General features: G+C 39.4%; 1 long non-coding RNA gene across 1 annotated transcript in view; it reads left to right on the forward strand.

The window, feature by feature from the left end:
• The first annotated feature begins 255 nt into the window (after positions 1-255).
• The window catches only part of LOC122798563, a 97,057-nt gene continuing 80,510 nt past the window's right edge, over positions 256-16,802 (forward strand). Inside the window, exon 1 of the long non-coding RNA XR_006364280.1 lies at positions 256-335. This is a non-coding gene — a long non-coding RNA (uncharacterized LOC122798563). The remainder of the gene's footprint in view (positions 336-16,802) is intronic.

Here is a 16,802-nt window from a genome sequence, read left to right on the forward strand (position 1 = left end):
GTGTATGTGCCTAGCTACACCCTTGTACTGTGACTGGCTTGTGGCTGAAGTCATGAACAGCATCTGCTCAGCAAATGGTATAAATACAACAAACAAATGGAAAAGGAAAAACAGTAATTCTCTAATCACTAATTCATGTCTGTTTATTTTTAAAGTGTATTGGTCATGTTCTGAAGCAACTTTGTATAAGTAACTTTATTCACAGTTATACTCCTCATGTTAAAGATGCAAGCAATTTTTTTCATTTTTTTCTAGCAAAAATACTAGTAAATCCTGATTTTTGACAATTTGAGAATTGAAAAATCATGGCAATTTCAGAGAATTTGGCTATGTGGGTAAGAGAACCAATTCATTACATGATGCATTCCTGCTCATAGCTATAATTTATAATATCGGCAGCTTGCTTTGTTGAGAGTTCTGTGCTTAGAAATTGTTTTAATTTTCAATATATATTAATACAGATGAAAGTTATAATAATGAAATCACCTTAATGACTGAAAATTATGTTTAAAAATTATGTGTATAATTCCTGTATTTTATCTCATGAAAACTTAATTTCATTTTTTTTCAAAACTGAAAATCACTGCCATTATAGTTGGTCATGTTGTAAAGCATCTTGGGCCAGATTCTCTAAATCTGAGGAAGGTACTTATAGACAGTGCAGCATGCTGAAGGAAGACTCCAGAGCACCTGCGCAATGTCAAAAAGACACTCTGAAGTCAGATTGACTACTTAATTATTCAGTGTAGGATAATTAGGGATTCCACGCACACCAATGTGATTTCAAAACCCATTGTGTGTGCACAGTGTGACAAACAGCTGCAAAAATTCCACTTCTGAAATTGCCAGCTCATACATTATGAACCCCAAGGATCTCAGGTGAATACTACAGATTTCAGTGAAATCTGTAGCAAAACTGAAAAAAATATATAACAATACAACCTGTTGTTAATCTACTGCAATGCACAGCAGTGACACAAACCATAAAACAGAATGTGGCTGTGTGTCCTAGTAGGCAGCCAGCTAGAGTCAGAGCAAGGCTATAACTAAATCAGTTGTCAGACCAGCAAATAATCGACATATACTATCCAGACAGACAAATGGTGCAAGCTGTCTGTAACACACATAACTGTGCAGACTCTGCGAAGAAACCCCACCCTCCTTGAAACCAAAGTGTGTCTCAGCCTGTGTATACTCACATATGGGACTTTCCAAAGACACATAGGGGATGCTCTGGGAGTATTGCAGACAGCTCCCAGTCATATCATGGCCAAATTCCTGGCAGCAGTGTGTAGAAAGGTGCATGACTACCTATACTTCCTATCCACACTCATGGAGCAGAGAACTGTAATGAACCAGTTCTACAACCTTGTAAACTTCCCCCATGTACTCAGTGTAATAGATTCCACACACATATGTATCAAGACACCAGTACATCCAGAAGCAGACCAATACCTAAACAGAAAGGGATGGCCAGCCATCAACTGTCAAACTGTGTGTGCAGCAGATGGCAGCATAACAAACACCATGACAACACACCTTGCAGGTGTCCATAATGTTGCCATTTTGGAGAGAAAGTGGACTCAAGGTTGCATTCCAGTAAGGTGAAATTCCTGAGGGATTGCTTCTGGGTAAGTATAGAAATACAGCTAGGATGTAACTGAAAGATCTCCCATCAACAATATCCAGTTTGGGCAAAAGTGTTTTAACTCCCCCCAATAGGTGACTGTGGTTATCCTCTTGTGGCATGACTATTAACCCGAACTGTGATCCAGCCAGTCCTGAAGAGGAGGCCTACAGTAGGGCACAGACAACAGCTAGAAATATCATAAAGTGTGTGCTTGGTGTATTGAAAGCTTCAGATGTCTGGAGACATCCGGGGTGCACTGCCTTACAAAACTGAGAGGGCAGCACAGATGATAATGGTGTGTGCCATTCTGCACAACAAGCTAACCCGAGCACATGGCAGTGTTCTAGCTGCATATGTTGGTGAACTACCACAAGAACCACAAATGTCTGAAGAGAACATCCCCCAGTTATTAGAGGAGGAGCAGGAAGACATAGGGGACAGAAGTCACAGCAGTAGGCAACTATGGGTATGACCACAAGTACAGGCCCAGGCTACACTGCAACATCTAACCCAGACATTTAAGTGACAACAAGCCACATGTACATGTGTACACAAATTGAACATTGATGTTCTGATGTTACCCCATAATAGCAACACACATTGCATCTAATGGCAATTATGCACTAGATGTACATGCTGAGCATTACACATAAAATGAGCCTGATCTATTCCAACATGAACATATGCAAAGATGTCAAAAATAAAAACATCACCTCAGGACACAACTGACACAGGTATGCATACACACTCATTCTGTTTTAGCAGAGTATGTTCAACAATAAGAGACACACATCAGTGCTACACTTGCATATCTGTACAATATCATAACACAGGGTGGCCTAATGGTTAAGGTGTTCGCCTTACAAACACAAGGTGCAGGGTTTGAGTCTCACAAGGGATAATTGGCTAGGCTTAAAATGGCTTGCAAGGGAAGTTAGCTTAATACTAACCTATGAACCTATAAGACAAATCAAGCATAACATCATGCAGACAGTTTTATTTCAGAAAGATATATCACAGTACAGTTGTATTGAATTAATCTGATTCAACTGTATGTACTACACTGTTGGACACACTCTAATGCAGTCTTGGTTGACCTTACTGATATCTCACACCATGGTTTACCTTGCCACGACCACATAAAGACATATCTATACCTGTTTGCTCCACAGAGGAGATGGATGAGAGTAAGACACTATGTTCAGATGAAGGAGCATGACATCAGGTTGAAGGCCTTGTGACTTGCATGACCTCAGCAGATGTGCCAGCCATTGACGTATGTGCAGGCGGGACAATGGACGGAGATTTCCAATGGCTATTGTTGGTTCTACATACAGGTGGTCTGCCTCTCACAGGTTGCAATCTTCTGTGCATAGTCATGGAACAAAGAATCTTGTTAGTAGTATAACACTGATGCAGTACCATAGAGGCCAAGTTTTCAACTGACCACACCATAGCTAGCAGATCCTCATTCTGAGCAGTCAATGGAGCCATAATCTCACCATGTCTGCACTTCTATCCTTCATGCATGACACATATCTGATGTGCCACACAATCTGTGGCATAGACATGTGCAAGAATGTCTGACTGATGGCATTAGCTGTGCCCTTTCATTTGCCTGCAGTAGGAGGTGCATACCATGTCCAACATCTGCTCACCTACATTTACGGAGATGACCTTTGTCTGGTTGTTATGTGGATCCGCCTGCAGCAGCACTCCCAGTTATGGTGTGCTGATCAACAGCCTCACCTTGCGTCATCATCCCCTGAATTCATAGACAATTGGGGCTCCACATCTGAGGATACATCTGGTGCAGCATTTGTGTCACCTACATGGATGGACTGTCCAAAAATAATCAATTTCCTCTGTGCCAGGGGCCATACTGCCATTCTGAAACACAACATGAGCAACATCACGGTTCACTTGTTGTCTTGCTGGATGATAAAGACAGTTTATGTGTTACAAGATACATAGACACAGATCAGAACAATGTGCCTAACACACATGAAGAATATAAAATACAACTGGCATATATATTTTATTGCAATGTTACAAATAACACCGACTTCACTTGCAATCTAATGTATGTATAATTCACAGAATGTACAAACCATAACTACATAATCTATTAACATGGCTAACATACATGAGAAATGTGATGCATAAAGACATAGCAACACACCTGGCAAACCCTCACGGGATGTTGTTGGTGATACACTGTGCTGAACTTCAACTAGTGTAGGGAAAAAAGACATTATGGATGACATCATTCACAACATGTACTAGGTAAACATAATTAAAAAAGACTGAATGTGTGACATACACATACGTATGTGCACCTGAGGACTCCTGCTGAGTAGAGGTTGTGGTTTTTACTGTGGACCCTGCAGTGGGACAGTAAACAGAAAGGCAGCACAGTAATGTAGTTCTCAAAAGTAATACCAACAACATCACATATGCAATACAGTAATATGGACTGCAACTGTACACAAGAAGGGCCTGTAGTGACAAATATTTTAGCCATCACATGTTCTAAACATTGTTGAAAGCTCTGATAATGTCACTGTAACATACCCAGCCTTTCTTCACTTGATAATACATGGCTTACCCCTCCACTGCATGTACCTGTAATGTTCAAGGTTATGGGAACAACAATGTAAGAGTAAGCAGTTCTATTACATAAGGAAGGAACACCAACACGGTAGTGTGCACAGCAACAGTATAGGCACTCACCTGCTGTTCCCTGCTATAGACCCAAAGTAGATGGACCTGTGAATAGTAATGCAATAAACATTACGACCTCATGAGCAAACAGGACCCAAACCAAGAAGTAGCAAGTACGGATGACCTATAACGTCTTTACTGCAACTTTACTACAAACATTATGACCTCAGTTTGCACTGCTCTGTAACTCAGATCTACCACTACACATAATTATCACTCACGTTCATCATCCTCACTTTGTGTGGAGTTTATTTAGCAGCTTTCTAGTGACATTACATTTTTACTCTTTCTATCACATAAGACTACTTACCTTGCTCACCTAAGTCTACAGATATTATTTTTCTCCCCTTCCATACTTCTTCAACACTTCAGTGGCGAGGTCTATCCAAACCCACTACCTCAAGTTCACCCAACTCCTCCTTGCTCATAAAATGGTATACAAATCCTCATCCTGCCCAGCAACCACCACCATTCTTAACCATTATCTCTATAATTGCCTTCTTTGCTCATCCAAGAAATACCTCCTTGAAATCCATAAACCATAAAAACCTATCAGTCACTGTCTATATTCCTACTTAGTAGCCAAGGTCTGAAACAGTATTCCTACAGATATTAGAGCAATGCCTTGTAGTCACATATTCAATCTCCAAAGAAATTTCTCCCTGGCTCTGTACATGTCTTGCACCAAGCTGACACTACCCATTACTCCTTCCTTCTCTTCCTTTCTCTCCCCTCCCTTCTTTTATCCTTCTCTCTTCTTCCTTTTCTTTCCCTTGCTCTTCTTTTTCCCCTTTCCTTTCTTCCTTTCTCTTATTAGCCAAAGCACCAATTACCTCTCCGATAGCTCCCTACTTTAACTCCATTTCCTAATCTCCCCCAACTGCAAAATCTCTTTCCTTCCTCTTAGTGTTTTGCCCATATTTAAAATGCTGAACATCTTTAGCTTTGGTTATCACTACTGACTGTACTTTACTAGGTGTTCAATATCCTATGATTGTTGTTTAATATTCACTGTATGATTTTCTGATCTGACTTTATTTATCCTGTATGTTGATTCTATTTGTTCCTGCACTTCATGTGATTATATTATGTAGTTTATTAATTTAATTATGCATGTTGCAGCTTTTCTCCCCAGACCTCCACTGAAAATAGGATTTATGCCCAGTTGGACTTTTCTGGTAAACAAATGCCAAATAAATAAATAAAATAAATAAATGTTGTTTTTGTCTTAAAACCCTTGTTTTTTTTTTTTTTTGGTTATTTTTTTGAAACACTGCTATAGTCTAGGTTGACTGACACTTGAGTGAGTATACATTTAGTAGTGATAGGGCATAATCAACAATCATGTTCCAAAATATATGATTTGTAAACCTTCTCATTCATATTTGTTTTGGATTAGAATGCATACAATTGTACACAGGCAATACTACTATTAACAGATATATTACATTCTGATATGTATACAGTTGTTTGATTAAACATATCACATTGTTTTTAGTGTTGTAGTTATCATATTGATGTGTGTTCAACCAAATATTATGCTACCTGTCTCAGAATATTGTCATATGTTGTGCCTATTGTCCACAATAGTCTCTGATATTTTTCTTATCATTTATACAATGGCATGTTGTGCCCACTCATATACATCATTGAATGCATACAGTAAAACATGTTTGTTGACCATTCATACATTTTTACAATGTTATTGACATGTGTGTATGTGTCTAAGCATAAAGAATTGCCCAGGAAAGAATAATGTTGCCCTTTTTAGGAGTATGACATATTGGGACAAGGATAACTATGGCCTAGTCCCTGTGTAAATTGCCGTCATAATGCTATTGTGTCATGCTCTGGTTTTCATTGGATTGTTCTGTATGACAGACATTGTTTTCTTTTCTGTTGTGTTTTGCAATTAATCTTTACAGAACATGGTACCCGAGAATGTTCACCAGTCCAGTGATAACTACATGCAGGTATCATCTGAAAAAGATGGTGATGATGATAATGACAATGATGAGGAGCCTGGACCTGCCCTTGCTTGAGCCACCCTGCCTGCACCCTGGAGGAGATGTCCTCAAGGCCATGACAGAAATGATTTTCAGGAGGAGATCAAGGAGGTCATTACCAGTGTGTTCCAAACACATGTGAAGGGCATGATGGTGACCTTCTTTGATGAGGTGGCACAGGCTATGCAGGATTCATTCAGGATGATAGCTCATGAGATCATTCGGGACTCTGAGCCACATCAGCTTATAGGTAGGTATTATCTGTGTGCTCCACTTGTGTTCTGCTGCTAACATGGTGATTGACATTTAACTGATTGGACTGTATGTGCACTCTTGTGCATGCATTCCATGTATCTGTTATGCTTATGTGTTATTATTGTGTGACATTTACTGTGGTTTCCATGTGTGCATGACACACATTAACATATTACAGTGTGTCCACACACATTCAACTGCCCATGCATTGTGGCAGTTAACCTGTTAACAGTGCTGCAATAGGCACCCTGTAAATATTTGTCTTTCTGGGACAACTGAAAGACAACTGTCCATAGTCCAAAAGTGTCATATGCCTTGGACGTCTGTTTTGTCATATCAGGTATGTGCAACATACAAACATAAGTATAAACAAAGCAGCTTGTTCCTCAACCCGTACACAGTTCCACACCGACACACACTGAGAGTAAAACACTTATTTAATACAGATAAAATTCAGTTGAGCACTTTCATCTAAATTATATAGACTTCTTCAGAACAATTCTAAAACAATACTCCATTGCTTAAATACTTTTTTTTAAAAAAAAACAAGTAATACGTCATTTATACAATTAATATTTAAAGTGCCAGTGTGCGTATTCAAATAAAACCATCCTTATTTTTTACTTTAAGCAAATATTCTTAATAATTTTAATACATTCCTCCAATACAATAATATAAGTACTACTATTAAATCATTTTGAAGTTGATATTGATAAAACTTCTGACATGTAAAATGTACCATTGTGTGTGATTGGAAATTCATTTATATACAGTTACACTTTGCTTCTTTAATTTGCTAAATTCTCTAAGATGGGCTTAATGGATAATTTAATCTGATTTGCCATCTAGCCTCAAGTTCGGCAAGTTTCTTTTTAATGCATCCACCCCTTGGATTCTCCTTGGCCACATCTAATATACCAAAATAAAACTCATTACAACCATTTGACTGTGCAATGTGTCTCCATAATGCATTCCTGGTATCTTGCTTTTTAATATTGTAATAATGATCATAAATCCTTTGTCGGAGACATCTGTCGGTCTTCCCGATGTAATAACAGGAACACTTCGTACAGTAGGCAAGGTAAACTATATGTTTTGTCCTACAATTACCTTTTTTAAAAGTAATTTTTGTGTGATTTAAGTCATCCAACATAATGCTATTCTTCTTTGTGATGTACCTACATTGGTTACAGGTGCCACAACTAGATGTTCCCCCTGAGACACCTGTTTCCCCTTCATTTCCTTTTTTCTTTTCTATCTCATTTTTCATATTGGCCCCATTCCTGGCCACAAACTTGGGTACATTTCCTACTATTTCTACTAATTTCCTGTCAGTCTTAAATATACTCCAATTATTGGTAATAATATTCTTTACCTCTCTATTCCATGGAGTATATTGTACTATACAGGCTCTGTTGTATTCTACATTTTCTTCTTCTGCAGCCTTTTCTTTGTTGTTGTTTTGCTCACTAAGGGGTCCTGCACCTAAAAGGGGTGTATATTTTTTACCCCATTCTTTCTTTACATATTCAGTTACATCCATTACTAACCACCTAGGATAACCCCTCTGAAGGAACATATCAGCTATTTTCCTTAGTTCTATTAAAAAGTCGGCATAATCTGAGGTCATCCTAGCTGCTCTTATACATTGACCCCTAATTATGCTTCTTTTTTGACTTGAGGGGTGACAGCTCGAATAATGTAAATAGCTGTTGCTGAATATTTCCTTCCTATGTATATTCGTTTTTATCTTATTATTTACTACTTCAATCTGGGTATCCAAATATGCTATTTTATTTTTGTCAGCATTAAATGTGAATTTGAGCCAACTACATCTTGTATTTAAATATTCCTTAAAGTTTTCAAGTTGCATAGGAGTGCCCATCCATATCAAAAACACATCGTCCAGGAACTGATAATAACATGTCATATGATTGTACCAGTTAGTATTTAGGATGTATTCTTCCTCCCAGTCATACAGATAGAGGTTCGCATATATCAGTGCGCATGCCGCTCCCATTGCTGTACCCCTACTTTGCAAATAGTACTCTCCTTCAAATAAAATGAAATTATATTTTAAAACTATTTCCATGAATTCCACAATTAACAATTTCTTATCATATGTTAGGTGACTAGCCTTTGTCAACTGGGATTCTAATCTGGAGAGTCCATCATCATGAGGTATACTGGAAAATAGGTCTACCACGTCAATGGTGACCAAAGTACATCCAGGTGATATCATTTCATTTTTAAGTCGACCTAGAAAATCCCATGAATCAATAATAATGTGTTCTATGGCCTTATATATGGGTTTTAACCAAACATCCACCACCTTTCCAAAATTAAAGGTTTTAGACAAGCTTCCCGATATTATGGGTCGAAAGGGGGGATCTAATAAATTTTTATGAAGTTTGGGAATACCTATTATCGTGCTGATAATAGGTTTCACTATCTTCAAATAATTGTATAAGTTGACACTGATCCTTTCTTCGATTAATAAATCTTCCCATTACAAATTAATTTTATTATAGCCTATATTGACTTTATTCTTAGAAGATGTAAGGTAGTTACCTGAGTCTAGAAGGATATCATTGATCTTATTTTTATATTCCTCCTGTTTAAATATAACTACCCCACCCCCCTTATCAGGCTTCATTATTCTAATCCATTTGTTGTTTTGCAATTCTTTCAAAGTATCAGCTTCTTTTTTATTTAAATTATAATTGATTTTATCATTGTTCACTTTGCCCTTAAGAGCGTAAAGGTCATCCACCACTATATTTTCAAACATGGCCAAGGTGTTATTTAATAGGGGGGTGTACACACTCTTTTTCTTAAATTCACTTTTAACTACATTAGTATCTTTGTTGTTACTGTATAAGACTGCTAAATTTAACTTCCGAATATATTTTTTTACATCAATAATTGTCTCCTCCACATTAAATTTCCTTACAGGCACAAATTTCATCCCTTTACTGAATAGTGTAAAATGCTCTTTCCTTAGTTGTAAATCAGTATAATTATGAATATGAAATTGTTTGTAACTACTAGTAATAGAGTTGACCTTCACTATCTCTTCCTCTTCCACCCTGGGTTGTGTTGTTGCAAGTGCTCTTCCACATTTTCCCTTTGGTGGTAGTGAGTTTGTTTGTGCTTTGTCTTTACTTCCTCCCATTCGCCCTCTTTTTCTAAAAAAACTTCATTATTACTTAGATGTGGCCTATTAAACTTCTGCCTATAGGAATAAGTATTCCTGTTCCTTTTCGTTCCATTATTATTTGTCCATTTTTTTCCTATTCCCCTGGTTTCCCATCTATATGCTGTACCCTTGGCATATTGCTCCAAATCCCTATTAAATTTCTTACATTTTCTATCAAATATTTTATCCACTTGATTCTGCACCCATATATATTGTGTATCCATACTATATTCATATTCATCATACATTAAATCATTTACTATATTGTCATTCAATTCCTCTAATTCATTCAATAGTATGCATATTTTTTTTATCATTACAACTGATGATAAACCGCATAAATGAAACACCAAATTCATCAAATAATTTTGTACATTGCATAGTAGTTTCATCATCCAATTCTATTCCCATAGGGTATTTAAAGAATCTTAGCCCCATGGGTACAATATTAGTATCTACCTGTCTCAGAATATTGTCATATGTTGTGCCTATTGTCCACAATAGTCTCTGATATTTTTCTTATCATTTATACAATGGCATGTTGTGTCCACTCATATACATCATTGAATGCATACAGTAAAACATGTTTGTTGACCATTCATACATTTTTACAATGTTATTGACATGTGTGTATGTGTCTAAGCATAAAGAATTGCCCAGGAAAGAATAATGTTGCCCTTTTTAGGAGTATGACATATTGGGACAAGGATAACTATGGCCTAGTCCCTGTGTAAATTGCCATCATAATGCTATTGTGTCATGCTCTGATTTTCATTGGATTGTTCTGTATGACAGACATTGTTTTCTTTTCTGTTGTGTTTTGCAATTAATCTTTACAGAACATGGTACCCGAGAATGTTCACCAGTCCAGTGATAACTACATGCAGGTATCATCTGAAAATGATGGTGATGATGATAATGACAATGATGAGGAGCCTGGACCTGCCCTTGCTTGAGCCACCCTGCCTGCACCCTGGAGGAGATGTCCTCAAGGCCATGACAGAAATGATTTTCAGGAGGAGATCAAGGAGGTCATTACCAGTGTGTTCCAAACACATGTGAAGGGCATGATGGTGACCTTCTTTGATGAGGTGGCACAGGCTATGCAGGATTCATTCAGGATGATAGCTCATGAGATCATTCGGGACTCTGAGCCACATCAGCTTATAGGTAGGTATTATCTGTGTGCTCCACTTGTGTTCTGCTGCTAACATGGTGATTGACATTTAACTGATTGGACTGTATGTGCACTCTTGTGCATGCATTCCATGTATCTGTTATGCTTATGTGTTATTATTGTGTGACATTTACTGTGGTTTACATGTGTGCATGACACACATTAACATATTACAGTGTGTCCACACACATTCAACTGCCCATGCATTGTGGCAGTTAACCTGTTAACAGTGCTGCAACAGGCACCCTGTAAATATTTGTCTTTCTGGGACAACTGAAAGACAACTGTCCATAGTCCAAAAGTGTCATATGCCTTGGACGTCTGTTTTGTCATATCAGGTATGTGCAACATACAAACATGTCATTCAACATGGCTTTGGATGACAGTTGTCATGATGTCCCACTCTCATGATATGGTGCTGTGCCATGGTTTGGCAGTATTGATGCCATGTGGGATCAGATACAGGCATATCCTGTGTATGTGCAATCCTCCTTATCTGACATGCATCAAAGAACAAGGTAACATTAATCTGTGCACAGTGTTGTAGATTACGCAGTTTTTCACAGTACATTATAAAGTTTGTAATATGCAGCATTTCCACACCCATGATGTATTGACATTGATGTTCACCTGCCATAAACAGCTGTATACAGAATGATTGTACGTATCTGTGTACATAGTCAGGTACCTACTGATGTAGATACTTAACTTTGACAAGTGAGCACTCAGTGATGTACTGCAAACATGCTGTAATGATACTCACAGAGGTGTCCTCTGCTATGTACTCAGTAGTGTGGTTGATATACACGTGTTTCTTTATTTGTCATTTGCATGACAGTATATGTGTATGTGATTGAAATTTTTAACTTAACTATGCATGTTGATGTGACATGATTGCACAGTACTGTGTATATCTGTTTTAGACATGTCCAGTTAAGTAGATATCAGCAGTCCATCTGTCCATTTGATGCACATTTTCCATTTGTTTAAATGGATGTTTGTGTGTCTTCTACAGCACCCTGTGTGCTTTATACATGCATTTGCATTGTTTTACCTTACTGTGTCCTGTTTTACCATGATGTGGTCCCAGGTGGTCCACCTCTCTACTACTTTAATAAGTCCCTAGTGTTTATTGCAGCTACATTTACTTTGTCAAATCTACTGTCCATTTCCATTTATTAATTTGAAATGGTGAACATGTGCCAAATGTATGGGCATTTTATAATGTGAGATCTACACATAAGCTGCTGGTTAAGGCTTGTAATACATCTTTGTTCTCATTCTACTTGTGTGCTACCCAATGCATTTTTTTCACATCCACGTGCACAACCTGCTAGATTTAATATTCTGTTCTGTTAGATTTTTTTAACATATTATTACGTCATTGGTGTAAGTATGTGTATTGATCTTGATTTCATGTACATTCCATTTGTGCCATTCACACACATTCATACAAATCTATACATGTGTGTTGCCTTTAACATGGCATATATGTGTAACATACACACATTTGGTTGTGTACACCTACTTGTGCATGTAGCTGTATTGGCTGATCTGCGGTACTTCTGTTTGGCACTGTGCTTGGTTGTTTGTCTTTCACATGCATGGTCATAGGTTTGTTTATGTCCTCTGGAGATATGTACCATTGCTTGACCTGCATTTGCTTATCTGTAATGTGGCTTGGGTAATAGCTGCATTGCTGACAAACTATCTTTTTAAAGACTAGAAGGAAAGGTAAACATAGGGAAAGAGTAGGTGAAGGTCATCACAGTAGGTATAGCTATAGAACAAATAGCACAACACCAGAAAGACAAAAGTTGAAAAAACCAGTAAGGACAGGTACCTTTCACAGACAGCACACTGCACAACATGGGCAATGGAAAGTTGACAAAGAGAGGGGGGGTGCATACCAGCCATGGTGAAATGTAGAAAATAATATCTACATACGTACTATCACATTACATGTCACAAACTGTGTGGCAGTCATACCTGAATGTGTATGACCAATGGTAGATGGGTGCTCCATGATAATAAACTAGGGTAATAGCACACATTGGGTAAATATACACATATCCAATTAGTCCATTAGTGTGTGCACGTGTAAGCCAAGCAATATCACAGATGAGCAAGTGCAGGTCTAACAATGGTAAATAACTTCACCACAGAACAGAGCCAAACCTATGACCATGCATGTGAAGGCCAACAACCAAGCACAGTTTCAAAGAGAAGTGCTGCAGAAGAGCAACAAGCACTGCTACAGACACAACTAGGTGTAGACAACCCAAACAAATGTGTAATGGAATGTATATATGTTACACACATATGCCATGTCATAACCATCTACTCCTGTGTGTTGCCTTTGACACACATATGCCATGTCAAAGGCAACACACAGGTGTAGATGGTTATGTATGTCTGTCAGTGACATAAATGGAATTATAGGTTCATAGGTGTCGACTAGGCTAACTACCACAAGGGTCCTTTTAAGTCTAACCTTGATCCCAAATCTGTGACAAGTTCTGATACCCTTCATCAGTGTAAGCAGGGGTTTGGGAGATGAACCATTTACAGGTTACCTATGTCCATTAGAGACATAGGTGCCAAACCAGGGATAAATTCTGGTTTCCCATCCAGTTGCCCAAGTTGTACTTGAATTGGGTTAGGAAGGAACTCTGCTTCACATGGATGGGGAGACTGTTCTTTAGACATGCTAGTCTCTGGGATACATACCTATCTCTCCAGCAGGACCTATTTATATCACAGCCAAGGTTTAAGTCTTTAGAATGGGTAATTCTGGTGCTGTTTGTTTTGTGGATATGCAGGAGGTCCATCAGAGTGGGGTCTGATAATGCTCTGTATGCCAGGCATAGATCTCTCCTCAAAAGCCTGTAGGAGACGGAATACAGGGATAAGACCTTGAGGTGGTCTGCACAGGACATTTAAGTTACACCCTGTATTCTTTTAGTGAGGAACCTCTGTGGACATTCCAATTTTTGGATATGCTTGGTTAGGTATATACCAAAGGGGGCACTGTACTCAATGATAGGTCTGAAGAATGCCAAATACAGTGGAACAATGACTTCCTTGGACTTAGATGCCATACCTTTGTTTATAAGTTGTGCAATATAGAATGATTTCCTCACCACTGTAAACACATGATGGTCAAAGCCTAGATTACTATCTGTGTGTATCCCTAAGTCCCTAACTACTGGGTCAACTCTAAGGTGTGTGTTGTCAATATGATAGTTACCAGGGATGGATGACTTCCCAAGGATACTATTATGCATTTCTTGGCATTTAGTTCATAGGTTCATAGGTTCATACTAGGCTATCTGCCCTAGGGCATTTATAAGCCTAGCCAGAGTGTGTTTGGCTTTCGCCACCCATTTTAAATTAATTTTGCTATGCCTTTTTTTGAGGTTAGTATACTGTGCCTCTGTCTAACAGTGACACAGAAGTGATAGCCGGGGTAAACCTACGATCTCCCATCCACTCATCAAGATTCCTCTTGAAGAGAGTCAATGTGGGACTCTGCCTAACCTGGACTGGGATTTTATTCCAGAGTGAAGGGAGCCTCTGGGTTATGAATCTGTCCCTCCAGCATGTCCTATTTATTTCAGTGCTGAGGTTCAAGTCTCTCGAGCGTAGCTTGATGGGATTTGGATTTTCTGAGGTGCAGCATGTCCATTAATTCCGGGTTGGACATGGCTTTATACGTCAGGCACAGATCGCCTCTGAGCAGGCGGTATGCCACTGAGTAGAGCTGGAGTTTCTTTAACCGGGCAGCATATGGCATCTGTTTGAGCCCTTTGATCCTCTTGGTGAGGTACTTTTGGGGTCTTTCCAGTTGCTGCAGGTGTCTGGTAAGGTACATCCCAAAAGGGGCATTGTACTCAATTATGGGCCTGATGAGGGATGAGTAAAGAGGTACGATGACCTCCCCTGATCTAGATGTGAATCCCTTCATGATTAGGTGGGCTATATAAAATGTTTTTCTAACCACTTTGGCCACGTGGTTGTCAAATGAGAGATTGCTATCAACTTGGGTCCCCAGGTCCCTAATGACTTCTTCTGTACTTAATGGATTACCACCTATGTGGTAATTTTTGGGCACTTTGTTTTTGCCAAAGGGGATGACTATACACTTTTTGGCGTTTAGCTTGAGGCCATGGCTCTGGCACCAGTTGTCTGTTTCTATGAGGCCCTTTTGGTGGATGCTTGTGTCGGCTGGAGAGTTGATTATGGCCCAGTTTGCAGTCATCTGCGAACTTGGTCAGCCACAGTCCTTCCGTGTTGGCCTGTACTGCCGAGAAATATATACCGAACAAGAGAGGTCCCAGGACTGAGCCTTGTGGGACGCCACTTGTAACTGGTTTGGAGTCTGACATGGCTCCAGAAATTCTAACCATGTGGGTTCTGTCCTTGAGCCAGTTTGCAACCCATCTAGTGACATAGGGGTTTATATTTAAGCTGGTGAGCTTATCTATAATGCCCGAGTGGGGTATTGTATCGAAGGCTTTTGCGAGGTCCAGGTAGGCTGTGTGGACCACCTTCCCCTCGTCAATGGCCTTGGTGACTGTTTCAAAGAAATCGACCAGGTTTAAGAGGCAGGATCTGCCCTTAACAAAGCCAAACTGGGTAGGATCCAGTGTCTGTAGGTCCCCAATATCTTTATTTATGAGGTCCATGATGATCCTTTCCATAGCTTTGCAGACCAAGCTTGTCAGGCTTATGGGGCGATAGTTTCCAGGATCCATTGAGGCACCACCTTTGTGGAGAGGGACCACTGTTGCTGTACGCCACTCTTTGGGTACATATCCTGTAGTAAGGCTAAGATTGAACAGTAGTTTTATGTTTGGGTTTAGCTCTTCTTGGAGTTCATGTAGGACGCAGCCTGGGACACCATCTGGTCCCATTGATGCTGTGTTTTTTGCTTTGGAGAGGGCGGCTTTTACCTGAGCATCTGAGATGTCAGGGGGGCAGCACTCTGTTGGGATAGATATTTGCCCTTTTGGTGGGGAGAGGGGGGAGAAGTTTGCACTGAACCTGTCAGCTAGCATGTTGGCAATGTGATTGTGATTGTTCTTAGTGTCCTGTGCAATTTTTCTCTCGAAGCTGGCCTTAGACGATTTTATGAGTGCCCGTAGTTTTTTGCTAATACTGATCAGAGATGCCTTCCCTTTTTGGGATTTTGCTCTATCATGTAGTAGCTTCCTCCTTCTATTGTATAGTTTGTTTATGGCTGGGGTCCACCAGATAGGACGTCTGCCTTTGGAGGATTGGGTCTTGGTTTTATTTGGGATTGCATGATCCATGCATTCCTGAAGGTGTTCATAGAATGCGTTTATAAAGGATGCTGCGGTCTGGGCCGTATTTTCCACAGTCTCGGGGGCTTTGAAGGATTTCGCCTCGGTTTTGAGGCATGTGAAATTTGCTTTAGAGAAGTTTTTCACTGTGGTTTTCTGGGCAGGGGTTGGGGCTGGGATGTGAATATCCAGTGAGATTAGTTTATGGTCTGATCTTACCAGTGAGGGATACACTTCTGGTCTGGAGCATAGTGTCCCCATGTTGGTGATGATCAGGTCCAGTATGTTTTCCCCTCTTGTGGGAGTGGTAACAAGTTGTTCCATAGCATTTGAGTTTATAAATTCTAGGAACTTTTGGGCTAGGGTGTTGGAGCTAGAGTAATGCTCCCAGTCTATGTTTGGGTAGTTGAAGTCGCCCAATATAATGGTGTTTGGAGAGACCTTCATATTTTCCAGTATTCTCAGGAAGGCCAAGTGGGGTTCCTGTGTTTGGAAGGGTGGTCTG

Source organism: Protopterus annectens, chromosome 3.part1 (assembly GCF_019279795.1).
Source record: "Protopterus annectens isolate FY-2018-M chromosome 3.part1, PAN1.0, whole genome shotgun sequence".
Classification (NCBI taxonomy): domain Eukaryota; kingdom Metazoa; phylum Chordata; order Ceratodontiformes; family Protopteridae; genus Protopterus; species Protopterus annectens.